The sequence below is a fragment of the Pinus tabuliformis genome, chromosome 2_2 (genome assembly GCF_031772625.1).
Source record: "Pinus tabuliformis cultivar Carrire ecotype Pingquan chromosome 2_2, CPIR1, whole genome shotgun sequence".
NCBI lineage: Eukaryota > Viridiplantae > Streptophyta > Pinopsida > Pinales > Pinaceae > Pinus > Pinus tabuliformis.
Window position 1 is genome coordinate 1,016,212,073 of NC_142300.1, and position 14,866 is coordinate 1,016,226,938.

Sequence of the window (14,866 nt, forward strand, 5' to 3'; positions counted from 1 at the left end):
CGTGTCATTTATGTGGGATTCATTAAGGCCCTCCTGTGACGGATCACTTCTTGTCGACATCAGCTCATTATCGAAGAAGTTGATCTAGGAACACCCCATTCAGTACTTTGAAGCTTGCATGCCTCAATGGCAAGTTTCTCACTTCTGGCGACAGGTTTACATCAATGGCCTTCGACCGAAAGATTTTGCGTGGTGTTCGACGCCAAGTCCTTTATTCACACCACGTATATTGTACAATAGTACCTTGAGGGTCATTATCATTATCGATGATTCCTCTCGTGCTTGTTAACAGTTTACATCATTGGCTGGTAATCAAGCGATGTCTTTCCATGTTCGACTTCAAAAAATTTCTCACATGGATCGACTTGTACTCCGAGTGAAGATCGAACGAGATTGAAGACCCCGGATCTAGTCTCATCCATCCGGGCTGCGATATGTATTCAGGGAAAATAAAGACATCAAATGTACATCATTGATGCATAGATAATCATCCAATCAAAAGGATGATGGCTCTATCAGAATCATTAGTCTACACTCAGACAATTGTCTGTCCTATGTACATGAAAATGAATTTATAAAGCTGAGCATGGGAATGCCCGCCTCAGCTAGATCATGAAAATATTATGAAGATAATGTATTGTATTGTATCTTATTACAGGTCTCCTCCTAGCATTGAAACAAATTCGGACCCTCATAATAAAGCATTTCACCCGACATCAGAAGATTAACGACCTCATGCTTTAGGGGGCAACTGTTATAGACATTTTTTGGCCCTGCAACCCCAAGCATGAAATGTCCATAAACCAAGGGCTACTAAGTCCCTAAAAGTGTTGTTTTAACCCCTAAAGGAACAAGGTCAATAGATTATAGCTTCTCCCAGAAGTTCTCCATGAAAAACTGCTCAAAATTAGTCAAAACAGGATCATTTCAGCTGCTCCACTGGCTAAGTGCGTTGCACCTCACCTAAATACACTGTGTGGGTGCGTTGCATTTCAAAAATCCCTTCTGTGGGGTGCGATGGGTGAGAAATGACAAATGGCAGTGTCAATCCGCGAGGTGGAGAGGCAATGGAAGCTTCCAGAATCTTCTCCTGTGACACTTGCCTCACTGAATTATACCAAGGATGAGTAAGAGACCATCAATCTCCAAGTGGAAGCAAGAACTATCAGAGGGAAGACACTAATCAAATCTTGAGCTGACTCATCTCCATTACAAACATCTATATATGGATCCCTCATCCCAGAGATCCAGAGGCTAGAATTTTGCATATTGTAAGGAATTGCTGTTGGTTTCTTGAGACAAACATCAGATTGTTGGGTGATCTAAGATTTCTTTGAGGTGAAGAGGGGCTTCTTTGCTGGGAGGTTGATGCTGGGTCAGAACAATTGGTTGTAACTCCTCTTGGCTCTTTCTTGTTTTATCAATAAAAGCTATTCAAGTTTTCCTCCATGCTCTTGTGTCATTGATGCTTGTTACATTTGTATGGTCAATTTACATCTGATCCTAGATTGTTATGATTATAGATCCATGTCTTTGTATAGTGCTATGCTTATGTGATCTTACAAGTACTTTCTGAAGCTGGGCGTGCAAGGGAGCAGGTAGCTAAAGACTATCAAAGAAGAGGGGAATCAAATCATGAGATTAGCGCGAGACAGAGGTTGGTCTTTCTGTTCCTCTCTATCTATAATTCATAAAGGAAAAACGAAAGTAGCTTTTCTCTGTTTGTTTCTAAGGCAGCTGTCACACCTTAGTGGGATAGAACAGTTCTATATAGACACTTTTCCCTGTAACAACCCCTTCGAGTAGTAGCATATTAGACAGAACCGCGTACACTCTGTCTTCCAAGTACCTTCTGGGTATATCGAAAGCCCCTTAGCTCCTCTGCAACCTAGCCATAGGTAAACCGTCGGCCGTCTTGCTGCTATAGTACACCGAGAATAGCACTCGAAGAGATTACTCACTCGTACGATAAGGTAGTCGGGTTGTACGGCTAAGGGTACGGTTGATCCTCCTTAGTTAGAGCCCTGAAACATTGGGCCGAGTACTACTGTCAGACCCTTATGTATATTGCGATCTGTAGCTTATTGGTGATCTAGCCCATCAGAATCAGGACGATGAGCTGAGCACGGTGGTACCATTCAATTCTTAGTGAAATTTTTTTTAGGCGGTCCCAATTTTAAAAAACATCAGGTCGGTGCATAGTAGAAACTAGAGCTCAAGCTATGGCCAATGAAAGGATGGACAAACTTGAAGAATCCTTGCAATCCCTCCACATTCAGCTTGACCGACTAAATAGCCTGATCCCGAGCATAATCCCGACGGGCAAGGAGGAAGCCCATGAGGAGGCATATATTGGCAATGGACACAGTGAGGGTGAGTCTAGCCACTCTCCTCACCTCAGGGGCCCCCACCAACAATCCCATCCGCGACCTCCCAAGTTGGATATGCATAAATTTGATGGTTCTCACCCGGCAACATGGATAGCACAAATGGAGCAGTATTTCAATCTGAATAACATCTTAGATAATGAGTTTGAGCTTATGGTGGGGATCATGTACTTGGACAATGAAAGGTGGTAATGGTGGAAATGGCATCAATGTTGCAATGGACCTTTTATGACTTGGAACTCCTTCAAAAAAGCTCTTACAGAATGCTTTGACCAGGAATCTTCTTTTTTGGGTCATCTTACTAAGCTCCGACATAATAGCACAATGGATGAATATATTACAGCCTTTGAAGCCTTAGCCTTCCGCACTAGGGGTCTCATAGATGTGTTCTACACAGAATGCTTTATCAGCGGTCTTAAAGAAGCCATAAAATCCCACGTCTTACTGCACCACCCTCCGACATGGATGGAGGCTTGTAAGGTAGCTCGTAACGTGGAATGTGCGTTAGCAACCCAGTATAATCGCCCAAATTTCACCGCTAAGGGTCGCCCCCCACAGGCTCACAGCACGACTCAAACACTAAAGGTTCAAAAGGTGTCACCTGCAGAAATGGCCAAAAGAAGAAAGCAAGGCTTATGTTACTACTGTGATGAAAAATACTCCCCAGGTCATAAATGCAAGGAGCCCAAATTTTTTCAAATTGGTGCCACTAATTACAGCTCATCAGAGGAAGATCCACCACTGGAGGAACATGAGGCGGTGGAAGAGGACAACTAGAAGGACAATGTCCCTGACGAACCAGTTATTTCGCTGCATGCTTTGGCAGGGATTTCTTCACCTCAAACTCTCAAAATCAGAGGTTTTATTAAACATTGCCCAATAGTAGTCTTGATTGATAGTGGAAGTACACATAATTTCATCCATCAAAAAGTCGCGGAAGCAGTGCATTGTTTTGTACGAGCAGTTTCTAACTTCCAAGTCCAAATTGCGGATGGGGGAAAAATGAAATGTGAAGGCCGCTGTGAAAATGTCAAACTTCAAATGGGGGATTATTAGTTGAAGACCCACATGTTTTCCATACACATGGGAGGGTGCAACATTGTCCTCTGTGCTGAATGGCTTCGCACTCTTGGGCCAATCACAATGGATTTCCAGGAGTTATATATGAGTTTTAAGCAGAACCACTACACACATACTGTTACACAAAAATATCGTCACCATGATTATTTGCAGTCAGTATGGGTCTATCATCACTTGTACTGTCCTCCTAAGCAAGTCTCAGATCTCAGCTCTTCAAGTCAAGCTTTAAAAATGAGAGAAAGACATTGAAAATCAATAAAGCTCTGGTTCCGCACTTTCTCTCATTGTTGCATGTGGTCCTGCACCTTCTGTTTACAAAAACTGCGGACCTGCCCGCTCTGTCCCTAAAGGTGTGGGTGCGGACCCCTATGAAAGTAAAAAAGGCGCAAGTTTATTCTAAAAAACTCATTTTGGGTTAATTCTAGATGATTCTAGAAGGAATTTTGACGTGGATTGGCCGCTCTTAGGTGGTTCATGCATCCCAAAAGAGAAGGAGCTAATCCCTTGATGAGAGGAGCTATCCCTTTGAAGGAAGGCTTTATCCCTTTGAAGGAGGACCTAGTAACTTCCCTCCATTACACTATAAATTAAGGCATTGGGCTGGTTGCTAGGGAGGTTAGAAGCTGAACATTTTTGAGGGTAAACGCTGGTGGAATTAAGACTTCCTAGTTAAGCTTAAGAGGAGAGATCACATACCTTTTTGGCTTCATTGGGAAGAGAGTGAAACTTGTTAAAGTAGAGGAGACTTCTTGCTAGACCCTAGGAGGAGCTTGTACAACGTCAAGGCACAGGTTGTAAAGTTCTTCTTTGATTTGAATTAATACAATTAGATTCATTTTTCTCAACAAATTGTCTTATGTCATTTGTTTCATGAATTCCTTGACTTTCATGTTAAATATGTTTTATGATATTGGCTTTTCAGGTGCTATTTAATTTGTTTGCTTGTTTGTATTTGCAGATTCGCGACAAAGGAGCTCATTTGGATCGAAGGAGCGAGGCTTCCACAAACTTGCGTTGGACCCAAGGTAGGCCTAAAACACTTGTTTGCCTTTGTTTATAAATGCATATTTAGAGAAAGATAGTTTGTGATTGGCTTGCTTGTCACTAGGTCTTCTTTAGATTCTAGGAAGGTCTATCTTGTCCGCAAGATCGACTCATTCAGTGTGACAAAATGGCGACTCCACTGGGAAACTTGATTTTTTCCTTGTTTTTACTTTGACCTGAGAAACTGTGTTTTTTTTTTCTATTTTTGGCTTGTTGTGTGTGGAATTGGGTAGAAATAGTAGATCCAGGGTTATTTTTTGTTTTTCATAACTTTGGGAGAGGACCACACCCTAGCCTTTTGACACAGTGCGTACTTATTCGCACTTTTGCTTTTAGCACAGAGCGGTACCGCACCTGTGTTAACTGTGGGTCTGCGGACCCTGTCAAAATTTTGGAAAACCTAAGATTTTCTCTGTTAGTCAGCTTAGTTTTTGTTTAGAAGTTATTATCCACTGCCCAGACCTGCATATAACCTGTCAGAAGCTTTCCTTAGGTTGATTTCATTGGTGTTAGGGTTTTAGGTGAAAGTCCTAGAAGTTTTGCTTGTTGGGTTTGTTTTTCATTTTGGTCTTGTAGTAGCTCTGAGCTTAGAAGCTGTAGGAACATCAGATCACCTTGGTCTCTACCAGCCTTCTTATGAGTCTGACCATTTGTGAAATATACCTTTGTTGAGGAATCAGCCTTGTGTTTTCTCTTTACAAAACTTCGAAAAGCTTTTATTTAAATGTTTGGATTTCATTTTTAAAGAAGAAAACTAAATTGGTTGTTTTTGACTGATTTGTGATTCTGCATAAATTAGTCCTTAGTTTACATCTAGCTAAGTAAAACATCCTTAAAAATACGTCTTGTAAGCTTTGACTTCAAATAGGTTTTATAATTTATAGATCTCAAAGTTAGTCATTTGCATAGTTTTGAGTGTTTTATAAAAATAAAAAAATCTATTTTGGAAAAAGTCTGTTTTTTGTAGTGGTTGAATGCTTTGAAAAGAAAAGGGAATTTTTTGTGAAAATAACTAGTTGTCTCGTTTTGAGTGCATTGGAAAGGACAAAAGCTCTTCTTTTAATTTGTTTTTTAAGAAAGATTTGTTTTTACAAGTATTTGCATTCTCAAACTCTTTCCTAGCTAGATATTCATTGAAGGGAAAATATTGTTTAATCATCTTAAGTGCATTTTTAGTGATTTTGAGTCGGGTCTTCATACCACGAGTTTCATCTCCGCACCTCTTGACTTAAACAAAAACCAATAAAAATAACGCTTAAAGTAAAATTCATCTAGTAATATTTTTATTTCTAGGGCTCTGATACACCAATATAGCTTAGGCTAGTGTCTTGGAGTAGGAGAGTAATTAACTCTCCAAGACAGTAAAAACAAACAAGTAGCTGTATCTTCTGGTAGTGAAGAAATCCAATTGTTACATTTATGCTCTGGGAAATCTCCTAAAGGAGAAGCACGAGATCGTGTCCGAACCAGTGTGGGAATCAATCCTTCCTCATTGGGAACGATGCCAGATATTCACGTATTAAAAACGGTAAACCTCGGATTAACCATTGTCGAGGAGCCTGGGGTCACTTGTTGGTAAACCTTGGATTATGTCAAGGAGCCTTCAAGGGGATTGAGCTTGCTACTCTGCCCTTGCGTGCGTATCGGATTGTAGACTGTTCCCCCAGGTATATTTGTTTCGATTGGTAACCTTAGTGACCATATTCTTTAGGATTCTTCCTAAGGTGACAGTGGTGGGAAGATCCCATTGTACCTGGAACAGGCGTCGGCTAGACTCACTTGGATTTTCTGGGGGGTTCTCCTCACTCGAGATGGTTAAGTGGAGGAAATTTTGCCAGTCTATTCATTAAGCAGGTTGCCGGGGTAACTGTTCCAACCACCATTTCTGTATTGAATTCTGCGACGTTGGATTTCATCACCAACTAGTGTTTTCAGTACGGAAAGTTACTGTTTGTGTGTGTTTGATCTCCTAGATTATTTAGGCGTGTGATTCAAATTTGTTTGGTTCTTTAGAGGCTTTAGGTGGTTTTCATTGAGATTTTACTTTGTTTGCGTGTGAAGTAGTTAAATTTTTTTTAATCGTGGCTGAATTACCGAGGAAGTCTCGTAGACTTCGGGGCCAACCATTCGAGTTTTCACCAAGCCAGCTTGAAGGATTGAGAGTCATCATAACTCCTAGGGACAGTAGAGTTGGGTCACCTGAAGAAGGAGAGTCTTCTTTGGCGGTACATCCTGATTTTCAAGCTTTAGTAGCAGATTGTAATCCGCAATCAGTTTCTGTTTCCGAAGTTACTGGTAGCTTTTCATCTACTAGTGATATAGCTAAGGAACCTGAAATATTTGAACCTGAAAGTGAATTTGCTGCTACTCTGACATCGGGGTTCACTTCTCTAGCTTCTAGTGGTCCTGGTTCACCTAGGGTAGAAAGAATAATTACCCAAAATATTCCTTCTGGACTTATAGCTATCGAAGAACTTGCTACTCCGGAAGAAGAAGTAGGCATCCCTATCCCTAAAAATCAACCTGCTATTGAACTAAGGGAGCGTGAATCAATTTTTCAAAGTCCACCTGGGAGCAGTGCTTGGTATCTTTCTTTGACTAATTTCTTAGAAAACCCAGGGTTAAGTTTTTCACCACCTCGTGTTCCTTATCACCCAACACCTAGAGGTTATTATCCTCCGTTAAATATGTCAAGACAGTCGTCCATGTTTACTCAATCGCCAAAATCCTTTTTGTACGACAGTCCTTCTGTTCCCTATGGGTATCAGTCACTTTCTGGTACTTTTTCGGGAGCATCTCCTCAACCCATTGAACAAGGGTTATTAACTGGAAGCAATGGTACTAAGCCGTTGAGCGTAGAAGATATTCTCATGATGTCAGGTACTATTCCCAATCCTCAACCTCAAGGTGGCCAGTTACCGCCTGGGGGCAGCCTCAAAATCCTCAATTATCGCCTGGGGGGCAACCTCAAGGTACCCAATTTACGCCTGGGGGGCAACCTCAAGGATAGTACATACCTACGGGACAATACCTTCCTCAAGGTCAACCCCAGACTCAATATGTACCCCAAGGTCAACCCCAGTATCAATATGTACCTCAAGGTCAACCCCATTATCAGTACGTGCCTCAAGGGTATCAACCCCAAGGTCAGTACTCGAACCAAGGTTTCCAACCACCCTCTGGTCAATCATATGTTCAAGGAACGGGAAATGTACCTTTGAATTATCAATCCTATCCTCAACACGATTATGGTCCTCAATATTCTCAACCTGTTATGGGTCCGTACCCCAGAATGAATTTAGTGTGGGATCCATCGCAAACTGAACAGGTCTTGCAACCGAATGTACAATTGTCATCTCAAACTGGACAACCCTTAGTTTCTGGTACACCCCAGCAACCTATCCAGTCTTCTATTCAAACTTCTGTACCTTTGGTAGTTTCTCAGCCTGGGCCTAGTACGCCTCATACTCCGCCTCAAACTACTGCTGCAACTGTCACAACATCTGTTCAATCTACCCCACATACTTCTGGAGTATCGAAAGCTCCGGTTTCTACTGTTCCTGTATCTACTCCTCAGACATCTTTACCTCCATCTGGATCTACGATTCAAACTTCGGTTCAGATGCCTGTAGGACAACCTGGTTCAAGTACGGTTGTCACAAGTCAACCACAATTTACTTATCAACCGTACCAGGGACAGTACCAATTCGATCCTGTTGTGCAGCAGCCAGTCTATCAGTATCAACCATACCCTGGGTACACATATCAACAATCTCAACAACCCCAGAATGGTCCGGTTAATCCTGGTTTTCCGGGAGGATACAATATCCCAAATGCAATTCCTATTCCTAGTTATCCTGGATATCCTCCTCCTGGGGCTGGTCTCATGACCCAGAGTTTTAGGGACCCTAATCGTCAGTTACAGTTTATCGCAACTTTGGACTTGCCTGACTTGTCGCGCCTAACGAACGATCCCATTAATTATCTTCCGTTTTGGCCGCCAATGCCGAATAAGTTGCCCAGTGATATTCCTAAGTTTGAAGGCAAATTAGGAGAGGACCCGTCGAACCATGTGATGATTTATCACCTCTGGTGTGCGTCTAACTCCATTTCAGATGATTCAATTCATCTAAGGCTTTTCCAGTGCACTCTAATTGGTCTCGCGGCCAAGTGGTACGTTGAGTTACCGCGAGGCACTTTTTATAATTTTAGTCAATTAGCTACCTCGTTTTTAACTCATTTTTAGTTGCCAGTCAGATATGACAATGGCACGGAATTACTAACTTCGTTGAAGAAATCGACGTCCACTTACATTTTAGATCATATTCATGAATGGAGACGTCGACGGCGTTTAGTGAAGGTTTTTATTCCGGATCAGATCTCGGCTGAAGGGTTTGTAAAATCTTTGTTGCCAAAGATCACTGAAGATGTAGCTAAGGCCGGAGTTGTTACTGAGGAGCAAGTAATTGCTCAAGCACAGTACCTTGACTTGGTCTATACTCAGTCAGGTACGTTACACGAGAAAATCCTCGATCTTCCCAAGCAAAATCAAATCGCTGCAGCTCCTTCAGGGTCTCATGCCGCTGATGGTATGATTGGTACGGTTAACACTACAAGTAAGAAGAAGTCTTTCAAGAATTCTTCTCCTATCATAACCTTGCCTGATTCCCCAATAGGAGATTCTTCCGCGGAGATTTCCACTGATATTCACGTTGTAGAGTCATCTACAGCCAGCCAAATCAAAATTCGGTGGCAAGAAGAAAGGGAAGAAGAAGAATAAAACAGACAAAAACTCAAAAGGGAAACCTGAAAAATCAGAATCCAATGATGAAAAACGCAAACCTCGTTATCCTTGTCTCATTTGTGACGAAGAACATTTTACAAGAGACTGTCCTCATCGTGCAGAGGTTGCAAAGATTGTCAAATGTTCCCAAACGCCTGCTGTTTTGAAGGATCCTTTTCCAAGTCAAGACAGTAAGATGATAGGTTCTTCCTCGAGTGCCAATGAAGAACCCATACTGATGATGTCCCATGTTAGGATTGCGACTCGATCGCATGATTATGGTAGTAAAAGTCTTGTTGATGGTAAAGAATCAGAATCTTCTCATTCTAACCCATCAACCTCAGCTCCCAGTTCCGATCCACTACAGATCGAGAAACCTAATCCAGACTTGGTAATCAAACCGCCCGCCAAGGGTATACTTCGAAAGTCAACTTTCAATCCACATGCGAGAGTGGCTTAGAACTATAACATTGTTGAGGATTTAGCTGTTTCACCCTCAACAATGTCGGCTTTGGAAGTGCTACAATCATGTCCAGCATAGGTAAATTACTTTTGTCGGCTATAGGAGCTGTTGATGGTCAGGACTCGAACCTAATAATTTTCGATCTAGAAAATAGTACACCGCGCTTACCTCATCAAATGGCTTTCCAGATTCCAGTGATAGTAAAAAACAGGCCTATTCATCGGACTGTGATTGATGAGGGAGCCTCAACGTGTATTATGTCGATATAGTGTTGGAGATCGCTTGGTTCTCCTTCGCTAAATCGATCCCCAACGATTCTAAAGGCCTTTGATGGCCGTGGGTTTCATCCTTTTGGCATTCTACAGGATTTTCCTATAGGGGTTGAAGGAAAAACCGTTAATATAGATGTGGAGGTGGTTGATGCCCCTGTAGATTACAACCTTCTCTTGGGTCGTAGTTGGTCTTATGCTATGACAATTGTCGTTTCATCGGTCTTTCGGTTATAAAGTTTCCTCATAATGGAAACATCGTAACAATAGACCAGCTGGCTTACTTTTCATCCGACCCAGCCTCTTCTGAAAGTATTCAGCATGTCGGTAAAACGACTATCCCGTATAAGGATGTTGGAGTAGGACTAGTTAAAGATGCCGGTTTACCGGGAACTTTTCCTTTTCCTCCGATCAACGCATCGTCTTCATTTGCAACCATTCATATGATTTCGTCAGACACCATTGTTTATGATGATCCTTGGATCATTCCTTCTGAATTTGAGATAGACTCATTTGGTGATGTCATGCCTTTGATTCCATATGAAATTGCGTATGAGGCCATGCAATCATTTACCGACTCAACTTCAACCGAAATTGACTTAATGAATGTGGTCCGTGAAGAATCACTTTTCACATCAAGCTCGGATTCAATCACGTTTTCTGAACTTGTTCACTCTGATGAGCAAATTCGTGAAATCCTATGTGTAGATGATTTACCATGGGAAGATCTCCATCACAGATCTTCGTTCTTACCCGAGAATGATCATTTTGAAAATGATTTTTCATCAATTTTTACGACTGAATATGTCAAGGAACCTCAGAATCCAATGAAACATCCTGATTCAGAGTTAAATTTGGGAAACATCTCTCGAACTATTCCTATTGACATTTCGGTTAAGCCTGGAATTTTTGAGAACATTCATATAGGTGCCTCATGTATAGAAAACGAAAATCAAATATATAAGGCCCTATTTCAAGAATTCCGCGATGTGTTTTCCTGGTCCTATGAGGAAATGCCAAGAATTGATCTTGCGATTGTTGTTCATGAAATCAAGACTTACCCGGACGCTAAACCCGTCCGACAACGTTTGCGTCAGATTCACCCAAGAAAAGCTGCTACTATTAAAGCAGAAGTTGAAAAATTACTCAAAGCAGGTTTCATTTATCCGATCCCGTTAATGGATTGGGTATCGAATATTGTTCCGGTTAACAAAAAGCAAGGGACAATAAGAATATGTATCGATTATAGGGACATTAATCGAGCCTGCCCAAAGGACAATTACCCAACTCCCTATATCGATCAAATCATTGATGATTGTGCCGGCAGCGAACTATTCTCCTTCATGGATGGTTTTTCCGGATACAAGCAAATCAATATTCTACCCGCCGATCAACCAAAAACGGCTTTCATTTGTCCAATGGAGGACATTTTCTTATTGCAAATTACCTTTTGGGCTCAAGAATGCCGGAGCAACTTTTGAAAGGGCCATGTCTTATCCATTTCATGACATCAAGCACATTATGCAACCCTATCTCGATGATTTGCCTGCTCATTCATTACATCGAGCTGATCATCTCATCCATTTACGAGTAATCTTTATGAGGTGTAGGCACTATCGGATTCGGTTGAATCCACACAAGTGTGTTTTCTGTATAGAAACGGGTCGATTGCTAGGGTTTGTTGTTTCAAAAGCCGGCATTCGCGTTGATCCCTCGAAGGTCGAAGCTATTGTCAAATTGCCTCCTCCTTCGAGTCTTCGCCAACTCCAAAGTTTGCAAGGGAAAGAAATTTTTTTACGACGATTCATTCCTAACTACGCCGAGGTTACAAAGGGTTTTACCTGGTTGTTGAAACATAATACTCCATTCTATTGGGGTGAGATAGCTCAAAAATCTTTTGATGCACTAAAACACGCGTTGACCCATGCACCGTTATTGCATCCTCCCAACTACAACCAGGATTACTTCTTGTATCTCACCGCCTCTCATTCCACCATTGGAATGGTCTTAGTTCAGGAAGATGAATTCGGTACTGAACATGTGATATATTACCTTAGTCGAACTTTAAATCCAACTGAGTTAAAATACTCACATGTGGAGAAATTGGCATTGGCAGCTATTCAAGCTGTCCAATGATTTCGTCACTACATTTTACTACGTAAAACTACAGTAATTTCTGATTGTAATCCTATGATCTACATTTTGACCAAGAAATTGCTAGGGGGCAAGTACTCTAAATGGATTGTTATCTTACAGGAGTTCGACTTGGAATTTGAAAAATCTAAGTCTAAGAAATCTTTAGTTTTTTCGGAGTTAATGTGTGACTTCCCGCGTGCTGACACGAAAACTGTGGCGGAAGAGCCCATTGCGGACGAATCCTTGTTTCTAATCAGCACTTTAGATCCATGGTATAGGGATATCATCATTTATCTCCAAACCCAATCCTTTCGGCCAGAAATTTCAAGGTCAGAACGTCGGAAAATATGATTCCAGTCCCAACAATTCAGGATTATTGGGGATACTCTTTATCTCCGTGGGGCGGACTCTGTTTTTCGACGTTGTTTAACTCACGAGGAAGCTGAAAGGGTTCTAAATGACTGTCACTCTGGAGCGTGTGGCGGTCATATGTCTGGGTATGCCACAACCCAAAAGATATTGCGCGCTGGCTACTTCTGGCCGTCTTTGTTTAAAGATTGTATTAACACGGTCTAGAAATGCCACAACTGCCAAATTTTTGATCGAAAGATGCGCGCTCCACCTGCTCCTCTCCACCCTATAATTGCCGTTGGTCCTTTTGCCAAATGGGGTATTGATTTTATTACATTTAACCCTCACTCGGCCGGGGTCATCCTTGCGGTAGATTATTTTACCAAGTGGGCCGAGGCGATGCCTACATTTGAGGCAGACGGCAAGACAACTGCAATTTTCGTGTTCAATCATATAATTGCTAGGTTTGGTGTCCCATAAGCAATCATCACTGATCATGGGCGTCATTTTCGAAACATTATGATGACTGAACTTACAGGCCAGCTTGGTTTGCGTCACGATAGTTCAACTCCTTATTATCCACAAGCTAATGGTCTGGTTGAATCCATCAACAAAGTTTTAGTCATCATGATATGACGAATCATTGGGATTCATTGGTCGAATTGGCATAACATGTTGTTTTCAGTGCTTTGGGCGTATCGAACCTCAGTAAAAACATCAATAGGGTTCACTCCTTTCCAACTAGTTTATGGTCTGGAAGCTGTGTTACCCATTGAATGCGAAATCCCGTCATTGCAAATGGCCATCGAGTTACTTCCAGCCACTTCCGAAGAGGAAAAACGCTTGTTATACTTGGCTCAATTAGATGAGAATCGACGTGATGCTGCATTGGTGATCGAGACTCACACAAAACATATGAAAGCTCAGTATGATCGAAATGTGACCCCTCGAAATTTTTCGGAAGGAGATCTAGTCTTAGTTTACGATCAAGCTAATGATAAATTAGGCATTGGAAAATTTGTTCCTATGTGGAATGGTCCCTATGTTTTCAAGCGAAAGCTAGCAAAAGGGGCCTATGAATTGGTAGACTTTGACGGGGACTCTTTAGGTAAACCTAGAAATGGTCTTTACCTGAAGAGGTATTATGCTTAAAGGATGGGTATGGAGATTTTTAGTTAGGATAGCTTTTCTTTATAGCTGGTGTGTTTTAGTTTAAAAAGTGTGCTTAGCTTAGAGAGTGTTTTTTTGTCATTATTCCTGCTTATCTTGGTTTTACTCTTGATATTGCAGATGTCGATGCCTCTCCAAACATACATTGGTTTCACTAATGGTGCTTGTCGTAATACACGAAACATTTCTTTCGCAGCTTGGGTTATCTATTCACCCTCTGACGAGTTGGTATCTTTGCATGGGGTAAGCCTCGGTCAAACAACGAACAACATTGCTGAGTATAGTGCAGTGATTGAGTTATTATCTGAATCTATTTCATTTGGGATTCAGAGTTTGATAGTGAGGTTAGATTCTGAACTCGTTGTATTACAGCTTAATAGAGTGTATGCCATTAGAAATCCAGTGTTATTGAGATTATTTTTGAGAGTGCGTCTCTTGGAACGTGAATTTGATTATATTGAATATCATCATATTCCAAGATCTTTAAATACATTAGCAGATGTAATTGCTTCTTGAATGTTAATTAGACATTTGCAATAATCATACATGTAAATTTAAAACCATTCCATAACATGATTTACAAGATAAGCCAGTAATAGTGATATATATATATATATATATATATATATATATATATATATATATATATATATATATATATATATATATAGGAGTGTGTCAAAACATACATCGTCCTCGATCATAGGTTGAAAAACACCTTATGATCGGCAAAAATGATAAGTACAAAAAGCAAAAATGTCATATCATCCTGTCACTGGTGATGATCTCGATAAGAAACCACTGCACGGGCCACCTTGCAAAGGAACCTCCTAAAAGGTCCTGGGACCCCAATCACATACCGCTGAAGTCGACGAGGAATGTCATCTATGGTGGTCTCCGAAATATCTCCTGTCAAGCGCTCTAGATGACTCTCCAACTCAGCCAAAACCTCTGCTGATTCGTCCTGTGGGGCTCACGCGGTTGCAACTGTTTGTTTCCTCTCGTAAGGTCGGAGAGCGACTGGTCACTGTGGACCCACATCTGCATTTGAAACTTTTACTATCAGTTTTGGGACGATGGAAAAATAATAAAAAATTAAAATAGGAAAATGTTGAAAATGATTTTACCTGACTCATCCCATTGCTCTCCTGGTGGAAGAGCCATGTATGGGTCACCACGAAAA